The 12,500-nt window shown below is 39.3% G+C and overlaps 2 non-coding genes and 1 pseudogene across 2 annotated transcripts; all 3 read left to right on the forward strand.

Annotated features, from left to right (window-relative positions):
• Positions 1–2,155: 2,155 nt before the first annotated feature.
• Positions 2,156–4,146, forward strand: LOC128870879 (small subunit ribosomal RNA). The gene has a single exon (XR_008455582.1). It is a non-coding gene; the product is annotated as a small subunit ribosomal RNA (ribosomal RNA).
• Positions 4,147–4,714: 568 nt separating this feature from the next.
• On the forward strand, positions 4,715–4,895 carry LOC128870886 (5.8S ribosomal RNA). Its single transcript, XR_008455589.1, has one exon. It is a non-coding gene; the product is annotated as a 5.8S ribosomal RNA (ribosomal RNA).
• A 438-nt stretch (positions 4,896–5,333) lies between these two features.
• On the forward strand, positions 5,334–8,107 carry LOC128870863 (large subunit ribosomal RNA; annotated as a pseudogene).
• Positions 8,108–12,500: the final 4,393 nt, after the last annotated feature.

A 12,500-nucleotide genomic window follows, 5' to 3' on the forward strand; every position in this document is an offset into this window, starting at 1 on the left:
ATATAAGAAAAACATTTGAAATATATTGAATTGTATTAAGTTAAATTTTGCCCATACATTTTTCACAATACGTTGTGTACATTGTCAGAAACACTCACGGTGAAGTCAAGTGAGATATATATGAAAGAAAATCAAATCGAATTTATATGAAACTATATTCGATTAAATGTATGAAAGTAAAATTTAACAAAATTTTGCCCATACATTTTTCACAATGCGTTGTGTACATTGTCAGAAACACTCACGGTGAAGGCAAGTGAGATATATGAAAGAAAATCGAATCGAATTTATATGAAACTAAATTCGATTAAATGTATGAAAGTAAAATTTAACACAATACATTCATATGATAAACTGAATAAATTATAATAAAGACATTTCAAATATATGGAAAATATCATCATATATATAATTTAGTATTTTAATATATATTTAGTTAAGTTGATGGTATTATTGAAATATATAAAATGTAATTGAATTATATGAAATCAAACTGAAATGTATTGAATTGAATTTTTCCCATACATTTTTCACAATGTGTGGTGTGCATGGCAAAAAACACTCACGGTGAAGGCATGTGAATAATATGAAAATATCAACATTTAACTAACCAATGATATTGAAGCATATAAATCGAATCATAACTATATGAAACACGAATTTGAGTTATGTTAAACTGGTGATATTGTGGATTTATTCCTAGTTTTCCATACGTTAGTTTAAATAGAAACAATTTTCGAATATGTATACATATATGAAGAATTTATATTCTATACTAACATATTATGGAATGTAACTATTGATTGTTACCTTGGCATATTGGTGTATTGTGAGATTTCATTCATAGTTTTCCATACGTTAGTTTAAATAGAAACAATTTTCGAATATATATACATATATGAAGAATTTATATTCTATACTAACATATTATGGAATGTAACTATTGATTGTTACCTTGGCATATTGGTGTATTGTGAGATTTCATTCATAGTTTTCCATACGTTAGTTTAAATAGAAACAATTTTCGAATATATATACATATATGAAGAATTTATATTCTATACTAACATATTATGGAATGTAACTATTGATTGTTACCTTGGCATATTGGTGTATTTGTGATTTTATTCATAGTTTTCCATACGTTAGTTTAAATAGAAACAATTTTCGAATATATATACATATATGAAGAATTTATATTCTATACTAACATATTATGGAATGTAACTATTGATTGTTGCCTTGGCATATTGGTGTATTTGTGATTTTATTCATGGTTTTCCATACGTTAGTTTAAATAGAAACAATTTTCGAATATATATACATATATGAAGAATTTATATTCTATACTAACATATTATGGAATGTAACCTTGGCATATTGGTGTCATTGTATTTTATTCCTGGTATTCTATAGTTAGTTTAAATAGAAATAAATTTTTGAATTCAAAATTTTATATTCTATACTAGCATTACATAGAAATTATCCTCAACTGTTTGTTTCTTGTATACATACAGGAAATTAAACAGATGAAGAAAAAAAAAAAACAAAACAAATAAAAATTATAAGAAAAACTAAATTTTAAACAAAAGAAAAAAGGAGAAATTTTTTCAATCATATATATATTTATGATTAAAAAATAGAATTATGGAATTATTAATTTCAATTCAGAGAGAAAAATTATGTAATATATGAAATTATTACATTAAAAATGCATTTGAAGAAAAAGTAAAATGTTATTAAAAATGATACATTTGAAAATTGGCAAATATTAAGAAGAAATATCGTTCTTATATTTTTATACAAAATATATATAGAGAACGAAAATTCTTTTTCATAAAAAACGGTTTTTGAATTCTGATAAGAAAAGCTAAAGGGGTCGGCGGGAGCGCACATTGAACGAAAGAAAATGAAAGAAAAACACAACAAAGAAGAAGACCAAATAAAATACAAATATTTTATACAAATAAAAGCACATTATTAATAAATAATAATAATAATAATGATGATGATGATGAGATGATACATAAATTGTGTTATTAAAATTACGTTCTATTGTATGTGCGTTTTCCCCTTTACTTTTTATATACACCGTAATTTATGAAATTTTCAAATATGAAAAACAAAGAAAAATATATAAACAAATATATATATTATTCTGGTTGATCCTGCCAGTAGTTATATGCTTGTCTCAAAGATTAAGCCATGCATGTCTAAGTACAAACAAATTAAAAGTGAAACCGCAAAAGGCTCATTATATCAGTTATGGTTCCATAGATCGTTAACAGTTACTTGGATAACTGTGGTAATTCTAGAGCTAATACATGCAATATAAACACGGACCTTATGGAACGTGTGCTTTTATTAGACTAAAACCAAGCGATCATTTGATCGTTAAATTGGTTGAACTCTAGATAACTTGCAGATCGTATGGTCCCGTACCGACGACAGATCTTTCAAATGTCTGCCCTATCAACTTTTGATGGTAGTATCTAGGACTACCATGGTTGCAACGGGTAACGGGGAATCAGGGTTCGATTCCGGAGAGGGAGCCTGAGAAACGGCTACCACATCTAAGGAAGGCAGCAGGCGCGTAAATTACCCACTCCCAGTTCGGGGAGGTAGTGACGAAAAATAACAATACAGGACTCATATCCGAGGCCCTGTAATTGGAATGAGTACACTTTAAATCCTTTAACAAGGACCTATTGGAGGGCAAGTCTGGTGCCAGCAGCCGCGGTAATTCCAGCTCCAATAGCGTATATTAAAGTTGTTGCGGTTAAAACGTTCGTAGTTGAATTTGTGCTTCATACGGGTAGTACAACTATATATTGTGGTATGTACATTACCTTATGTATGTAAGCGTATTACCGGTGGAGTTCTTATATATAATTAATACAATGTATTTTTTATATATTCCTCCTATTTAAACCTACTTCAGTGCTCTTCATCGAGTGTTGTTGTGGGCCGGTACAATTACTTTGAACAAATTAGAGTGCTTAAAGCAGGCTCCAAATGCCTGAATATTTTGTGCATGGAATAATGAAATAAGACCTCTGTTCTACTTTCATTGGTTTTTAGATCAAGAGGTAATGATTAATAGAAGCAGTTTGGGGGCATTAGTATTACGACGCGAGAGGTGAAATTCTTGGACCGTCGTAAGACTAACTTAAGCGAAAGCATTTGCCAAAGATGTTTTCATTAATCAAGAACGAAAGTTAGAGGTTCGAAGGCGATCAGATACCGCCCTAGTTCTAACCATAAACGATGCCAGCTAGCAATTGGGTGTAGCTACTACTATGGCTCTCTCAGTCGCTTCCCGGGAAACCAAAGCTTTTGGGCTCCGGGGGAAGTATGGTTGCAAAGCTGAAACTTAAAGGAATTGACGGAAGGGCACCACCAGGAGTGGAGCCTGCGGCTTAATTTGACTCAACACGGGAAAACTTACCAGGTCCGAACATAAGCGTGTAAGACAGATTGATAGCTCTTTCTCGAATCTATGGGTGGTGGTGCATGGCCGTTCTTAGTTCGTGGAGTGATTTGTCTGGTTAATTCCGATAACGAACGAGACTCAAATATATTAAATAGATGCTTTCAGGATTATGATGTTGAAACTTATATAGCCTTCTTTCATGCGTACATCTTGAATGTACAAGTGTTTGAATGTGTTTATATAAGTGGAGTCGTACCTGTTGGTTTGTCCCATTATAAGGACACTAGCTTCTTAAATGGACAAATTGCGTCTAGCAGTAACGAGATTGAGCAATAACAGGTCTGTGATGCCCTTAGATGTCCTGGGCTGCACGCGCGCTACAATGAAAGTATCAACGTGTATTTCCTAGACCGAGAGGTCCGGGTAAACCGCTGAACCACTTTCATGCTTGGGATTGTGAACTGAAACTGTTCACATGAACTTGGAATTCCCAGTAAGTGCGAGTTATTAACTCGCATTGATTAAGTCCCTGCCCTTTGTACACACCGCCCGTCGCTACTACCGATTGAATTATTTAGTGAGGTCTCCGGACGTGATCACTGTGACGCCTCGTGTGTCACGGTTGTTTCGCAAAAGTTGACCGAACTTGATTATTTAGAGGAAGTAAAAGTCGTAACAAGGTTTCCGTAGGTGAACCTGCGGAAGGATCATTATTGTGTTCCATATCCGTAAGAAAAACAAACAATGCCAAAACAAATAAAAACAAAAACAAACAAAAGAAAAAAAAAGAAAAAAAAGAAAAATTTATAATTATTTTGAATCCATATTCTTTTTATTCTTTTTCATTCAATTTGTTATCCATCAATTATATCATATTAAATATAATATGATGGTACATTTTGTAATGTTTTTTCTTATTTTTTCTTTTAAAAACCTTTAAACATGAAAATAGAAAGTTGTACTTATTATTCATTTGATTGAATGATAAGTTAATTTGTTCACAATAACAAAAGTGGTATATATTTATTATTATATTTATATATAAATAAAATGATTAAAAAAATACAAAATAATCAAACATAATAAATACCACCACTGTATTATTGTTGAACTAAGACATTCGCAACTTAATAAAAATGTTTAGAGTTAAATATATTTGATATATATTATTGAAAGAAAATCAATTTATATTTTATTATTATTATTATTTAATTTTACTCTTTCAATTAATATATGCAAAAAAAAATTGACATTTGTTATAAATAAAAATAAATAAAAAAATACTCTAAGCGGTGGATCACTTGGCTCATGGGTCGATGAAGAACGCAGCAAACTGTGCGTCATCGTGTGAACTGCAGGACACATGAACATCGACATTTTGAACGCATATCGCAGTCCATGCTGTTATGTACATTAAATTAAATTTTAAAGTACTGCTTGGACTACATATGGTTGAGGGTTGTAAGACTATGCTAAATAAGTTGCTTATTCTTTTATAAAAATAATTGAATTTAAGCAAATGTGTATATTATTGGATTTTAAATAATTCATAATATTAATAGCAAAAAAATAAAGATATATAATGAATTTTTTATTTATTAATATATTCTTAAAAAAAAACAATCCTCTCAAATAAAATGAAATAAAAAAAATTTTGAATCTAAGTATTCTCTTTAAAAAATTTTCATATTATTTATATATATATAAAATATTAATTTATATATGTAATTAAAGGAGGAATGTCTAGCATAAAAATTAATTTTTTTTATTCTAGAATTGCCTCATTTTACATAATTATTATTTATAATATATATTTATATAAAAGGAAAAAAGAAAAATAGAGATGAAAAGATGATATAATTATTTATTAAATTGTGAGAAGATAAAAAATATTTTAAAACAACCTCAACTCATATGGGATTACCCCCTGAATTTAAGCATATTAATGAGGGGAGGAAAAGAAACTAACAAGGATTTTCTTAGTAGCGGCGAGCGAAAAGAAAATAGTTCAGCACTAAGTCACTTTGTCTATATGTCAAATGTGAGATGCAGTGTATGGAATATCTTAATATCTAGTATGAGAAATTAACGATTTAAGTCCTTCTTAAATGAGGCCATTTACCCATAGAGGGTGCCAGGCCCGTATAACGTTAATGATTACTAGAAAGATATTTCCAAAGAGTCGTGTTGCTTGATAGTGCAGCACTAAGTGGGTGGTAAACTCCATCTAAAACTAAATATAACCATGAGACCGATAGTAAACAAGTACCGTGAGGGAAAGTTGAAAAGAACTCTGAATAGAGAGTTAAATAGTACGTGAAACTGCTTAGAGGTTAAGCCCGATGAACCTGAATATCCATTATGAAAAATTCATCATTAAATAATTAAAAATAATGTGCATTTTTTTCATATAAGGACATTGTAATCTATTAACATAATAAAGTATTTATCAAAAGATCATTGGTGATATTAAGTTTATTTAAATTAATTTGCTTTTTAAGCATATTAACATAGAATAAATACTAATGATTTGATAAAGTGTTGATAGATTTTATTATATATAATGCTAAAATTCATTTTTTGAATTTTACAAAAAATTTAATATCTATGATATTAATATTTATTTGTATGCATTTATATGATTAACAATGCGAAAGATTCAGGATACCTTCGGGACCCGTCTTGAAACACGGACCAAGGAGTCTAACATATGTGCAAGTCATTGAGTTATATTAAACTTAATGGCATAATTAACTTAACTTAAAAATATAATGGGATTAATTTTTAGTCTATTTTCTTAAATAGTCAATTAATTCAATCCCGGGGCGTTCCATATAGTTATGTATAATGATAATTTATTATTATTTATACCTCTAACTGGAGCGTACCTTGAGCATATATGCTGTGACCCGAAAGATGGTGAACTATACTTGATCAGGTTGAAGTCAGGGGAAACCCTGATGGAAGACCGAAACAGTTCTGACGTGCAAATCGATTGTCAGAATTGAGTATAGGGGCGAAAGACCAATCGAACCATCTAGTAGCTGGTTCCCTCCGAAGTTTCCCTCAGGATAGCTGGTGCATTTAAAAATTATATAAAATAATCTTATCTGGTAAAGCGAATGATTAGAGGCCTTAGGGTCGAAACGATTTTAACCTATTCTCAAACTTTAAATGGGTAAGAACCTCACCTTTCTTGATATGAAGGTTGAGGTTATGATATAATGTGCCCAGTGGGCCACTTTTGGTAAGCAGAACTGGCGCTGTGGGATGAACCAAACGTAATGTTACGGTGCCTAAATTAACAACTCATGCAGATACCATGAAAGGCGTTGGTTGCTTAAAACAGCAGGACGGTGGACATGGAAGTCGTAATCCGCTAAGGAGTGTGTAACAACTCACCTGCCGAAGCAACTAGCCCTTAAAATGGATGGCGCTTAAGTTGTATACCTATACATTACCGCTAAAGTAGATGATTTATAAAACAATTTCGATTGATTTATAAATTTTGAAACTTTAGTGAGTAGGAGGGTACAATAGTGTGCTTAGAAGTGTTTGGCGTAAGCCTGCATGGAGCCGCTATTGGTACAGATCTTGGTGGTAGTAGCAAATAATCGAATGAGACCTTGGAGGACTGAAGTGGAGAAGGGTTTCGTGTGAACAGTGGTTGATCACGAGTTAGTCGGTCCTAAGTTCAAGGCGAAAGCCGAAAATTTTCAAGTTTTTAATAAAAAAAAATATTAATAAAATTTATATATATATATTAAAAAATAATTAAATACTTGAATTATTTTGAACGAAAGGGAATACGGTTCCAATTCCGTAACCTGTTGAGTATCCGTTTGTTATTAAAAATGGGCCTTGTGCTCATCCTGGCAACAGGAACGACCATAAAGAAGCCGTCGAGAGATATCGGAAGAGTTTTCTTTTCTGTTTTATAGTCGTACTACCATGGAAGTCTTTCGAAGAGAGATATGGTAGATGGACTAGAAGAGCATGACATTTACTGTTGTGTCGATATTTTCTCCTCGGACCTTGAAAATTTATGGTGGGGTCACGCAAACTTCTCAACAGGCCGTACCAATATCCGCAGCTGGTCTCCAAGGTGAAGAGTCTCTAGTCGATAGAATAATGTAGGTAAGGGAAGTCGGCAAATTAGATCCGTAACTTCGGGATAAGGATTGGCTCTGAAGATTGAGATAGTCGGGCTTGATTGGGAAGCAATACCATGGTTTATGTACTCGTTCTGGGTAAATAGAGAATTACGATTCTTGTTCCCCGGATAGTAGTTACGTAGCCAATTGTGGAACTTTCTTGCTAAAATTTTTAAGGAATTATATCATTCGATATATATTCTTTTTAAATTATAACGATTATCAATTAACAATCAATTCAGAACTGGCACGGACTTGGGGAATCCGACTGTCTAATTAAAACAAAGCATTGTGATGGCCCTAACGGGTGTTGACACAATGTGATTTCTGCCCAGTGCTCTGAATGTCAAAGTGAAGAAATTCAAGTAAGCGCGGGTAAACGGCGGGAGTAACTATGACTCTCTTAAGGTAGCCAAATGCCTCGTCATCTAATTAGTGACGCGCATGAATGGATTAACGAGATTCCTACTGTCCCTATCTACTCCCCCCAGCGGTGCAGGGGTTAGAATATGCCCGAGGTAAGGTATGCCTGTCGTAAAAGGCGACTAAAATCTAGGTTTGCCAGTGCCTGAGTAGTATGGATGCTCAACTGGCAGAGTCTTCGGGTTCGATGTCTTACCGGAGACCTTAACTCGGTACCACGGGGAACAGGAGCCCTCAGAGTTCGCTCTGACCTGTTCTATGGGAACGGCCCTTCGGGGAGGTTTTCGTGGTGGCTGTGGTTGAGACCTAAAGCGCGGGTAGAGCTTTAGCTCGATGTAGTGTTGCAATTAACCGGGTGTCGGGACCCAAAGAACGGCAGAGGTATGGGTAGGCCTCGAGCCCTACCAAGGTGGTCAGTGTGTCCATGCCACACTGCCAATCGGTATCCTTAAATGCTTCGGCATTTTTGGGGCGCTGATCAACGCATTGTATTGATACGTTGTGCTTTTGAGCACCGTGGGTTCAGGCTGTCGCCAGCAGATACTCACGTTAAAAACACCAGACGATGATGATGTCCCTATCTACTCATTCTCATTGTGATTGTTGAGCAGTGAAGACGTGTCGTGTCGCGAGCGCATAAATTATTGCGAATTCCGTTTTGTGCTATATCCGCTATTCGAGTGACGCTACAGTGTAGCTGTACATGAACTGTACATCGATTCGGGCACATTGTGCTTTGTGCTTAGTGAGTGCCGTTGTGTGAGTACGGGAAAATACCGCTGTGTTTTCACCGGAATTTTTAGTGACGCTACGTTTTAGCGTGGCTGTACAGTAGCTGTACTTTGTTGACGGGCAACTGTGTTAAGTGAGTGCCATTCTGCGGATACGGGAACTTTCACCGTTATTCGAGTGACGCCAAGCTGTGTGCGTGGCTGTACATAGTACCGTACAGTGTGCGGTGAACTATTGGTTATACTCTTGCGTGTGTGCCGTTATTGGTTCGGCGTGGTTTTTGCGAGTGCCGTTAATTTTCGGCGTGGTACTTGGTGCGTGCCGTTAGTTTTCGGCGTGGATATAGTGAGTGCGTTGATAGTTTGGCGTGCTGTTATATTGCTATCTTCGGCAGCGATAAAAGGGGTGTTCTTTTTTGTGCGGTGGTATAGTGCTGCGCCAAGGTTGAATACCTTGTGCAGGTGCCGTGTTCACAGCGTGCTGCGTTTGGCCTACGGTCGAGCCCGGCGTTAGCTTCATATTGGTCGACCCGTCCCTGTGCGGGGAACGGTGTTCTGTCCGGCAGGGCATTGGTGGTGGCCTTTGCCAGACCTTTGGCTGGTGGTGTGGGCTACGTCCTCGCGGTTGCTTTGGCTTGCCGTTAGGTGTGGTTGCCGTGTGCGTGCCTGTGCGGGACTCATCCCTGTCTTGCAGTACCTTACTGTCGCCCAAGAGTGACCTGTTTTTGTTGTTGTTTGGGAGCGATATACGGCGGATTCGTCAAGCTAGTTGGTGGGGCATTGGGCGATGCCCAAATTAAGCGATATGCGGAAGAGGGCGAATACCCCTCTTCCCATCGGTTCTGTTGTACCGTCGTCGGCGATGGACGAGACAACGTCGGGGGAGGAGGAGGTTATTTTGCGGTCCCCTCCCCGTATTAGGAAGAAGACCGCTGGAGGTGCAGCAGTTCCGGTAGTAAAGGCGAGTGACGAGGGGAAGGTAGCCCCTAAGTTACCTGAAGGTAAGTCGGGGGTAAGCGGAAGCGAGGGCGCTTCCGAGGGGGAGAAAAAGGGGGGGGTGAAAAAGGTGCGTAAATCAGGGGACAAATTAGGTCCAGCCGGGAAGCGCATGGAGAAACTCCGCAGGAATTTCGGTGCTTCCCTGGAGAATTCGGGAATAAAAATTGGGGGCGAATTTATGGGGCGCTTCAAGTCCATTGTGACGGCCTTTAGTGGAGCCGTCATAGATATGGACGGCGTCCCGAAAAGTGTGGCAAAAGACCTCCTGGGATACTCCTTGGAGTTCGAGGAACTGTTTGTGGAAATGGTGACGGAAATAGCCCATCTTCGTGGGCGGTTAGAAGCCACGAAGATAACTAGGGAGGGAGCACCTCAGAGGACGGCTGGAGCTGCGCTGGCTGGTGCAGCGATGATGCCGGCACCTCAGGCGCCTGCGCCTGTGTTGCCTGCGTTGCCGGTGCCCAAGCCAGTTGAGACCTGGTCGGTCGTAGTGAGGGGTAAGACCCCCACTACGTCCAAAGAGGTGATCAAAAAAGTGGTAAAGGAGGTAGGGCCTTCCATGGGGGTAAGGGTGCATGAGGTGCGCCCGTTGAAGGATGGAGGTGCGATTATTCGCACCCCATCAGTTGCTGAAAGGGATAACTTGGTAAAAAATGCCAAGTTTTCCGAGGTGGGGCTCGATGTGAGCATACGTCGGAAGCTGGGGCCTAGGGTTGTGGTCCAAGGGGTCCACACGGAGATCTCCCCTGACGAGTTCATGGGAGAGTTGTTCCGTTTGAACCTCAAGGAGTTCAGCCCTGGGTGCCTTGAGAAGGACGTGAGGATGATCAGCCGTCCTTGGAAGGTCAGCCCCGATGGGGTGACGAATGTTGTCCTTGAGGGAACGGACATGCTAATGTCCGCCCTCCTGGAAGCAGGTCGTTGCTACGTTAAGTGGTTTTCCTTCCGGGTACGGCCGGACCAACTGACGCCCGGCTGCTTCCGATGCATGGGTTTCGATCACAGGGTGGCAGAATGCAGAGCCAAGAAGGATGTCTGCCGGAGGTGCGGGCAGGAAGGGCACAGGAGTGCAGGTTGCGGCAATGCCCCGCATTGTCGCAACTGTGCATTTAAGGGCAAGCCAGCCGGACATTTGATGATGTCCACTGTCTGCCCGGTGTACTGTGCCATTGTTGCCCGTGCGAACGCTAGACATTGATGGTTGAACTATATCAACTGAACTGTCAGGGGTCTTATGCCGTGATGTGTGAATTGGGGGCGTGTATGTCGGAGGGGGGCTGCGGCATTGCCTTGCTCCAGGAACCATACTCCACCAATGGGGTGGTGAGAGGTCTTCCTGGGGGCTTCAGGGTCTTTACGGACCTTGGAGTCAATGCCGCAGTAGCTGTGTGTGAGCCAAGCTACTCTTGTGTAGTAGTTGACTCATCACAGTGGGGAGTATGTGTGTGTGTCGAGGGGGAATTCGGCAGAATGAATGTCGTCAGCTTGTACTGCAAGTTTGACGAGCCTCTAGAGCCCTACTTAAGATACATTGATGCGGTGCTACTACATGAGAGTAGCATTCCTGCCATCGTGTGTCTTGATGCGAATGCTACCTCCCCGATGTGGTTCAGCAAGGTATCCAGGCATAGTGCTGGATATCGGAGCCACGATCGGGGTGAGGTTATGAGCGAATGGCTTGTGGCGAATAACCTCCTCGTAGCAAACGAACCAAGCGTATGGTATACGTTTGAGGGGCCTAGAGGTGTGAGTGACATTGACGTGACGCTCATGAATGACGCAGCAGCGAGTAGGTTCGAGTGTAAATGGAGTGTTAGGGGGGGTTGGGGAATTAGTGACCATAATTTAATACAAATTATGGTTACTCCCCGTACCCCGCAGCTAGAAGGGGGGAGTCCATTGAGGCGATGGCGTACCTCGTGTACTGACTGGAACCGATATGGACATACTGTTAGGGAAGCGGTATTGGATATATCGCTTAGTGAGTTTGAGGAATTGGGGGTTGACGAGCAAATTGCTCGTCTATCTGAATGTGTCTGGGGAGTGAATGACTCAGTGTTTAGGAAAGCTAGGGCTGTGAGAATGAAAGGTGTGAAATGGTGGACTAGCGAGTTGAACTCAAAGAGGAGGTCTGTCCGGCGCTTGAGGCGGTTGTTTCAACGCGGCAGGCGGACCAATTCGGAGAATCTGTCTCAGCTCAAGTATCAATTTAGTGTAGGGATGAAAGAGTATAAGAAGATGCTTGTGAGAGTCAAGGAGGAAGAGTGGAGGAGATTTGTGGGGGAAAATAGGGACGACCCTTGGGGACAGGTCTTTAGGATCTGTCGGGGTCGTCGAAATGAGATGGCTAGCTCTCTTCGCGTAGGTGATACTGTATTATCGACGTGGAGAGAGTGCGCCAATGTTTTGTTAGGCGAGTTCTTTCCCAGGGCTGAGGTTCAAGTTCCTCCTGCACAAGAGGTGCCTGTCCCTCCACTAGACGTTGGGGAGTTGGATTATGCATTTGGCCTGGTCAGGTCTAAAAGGTCTCCAGGTTTCGATGGTTTGAACGGAGAGATGTGCAAATGCTTGTGGAAGTTCATTCCGGAATATTTGGTGGCCATTTATGATAAATGCATATGGGAGGGATATTTTCCACGCGAGTGGAAAGTTGCTAGGGTCGTTGTACTCTTGAAGTCGCCCGATAAGATCAGGAGCGATCCTCGATCTTATCGTGGTATCAGCCTCCTTCCAGTACTTGGAAAAGTGCTGGAAAGGGTT

The sequence above is a fragment of the Anastrepha ludens genome, unplaced genomic scaffold (assembly GCF_028408465.1).
Source record: "Anastrepha ludens isolate Willacy unplaced genomic scaffold, idAnaLude1.1 ptg000082l, whole genome shotgun sequence".
NCBI classification, from domain to species: domain Eukaryota; kingdom Metazoa; phylum Arthropoda; class Insecta; order Diptera; family Tephritidae; genus Anastrepha; species Anastrepha ludens.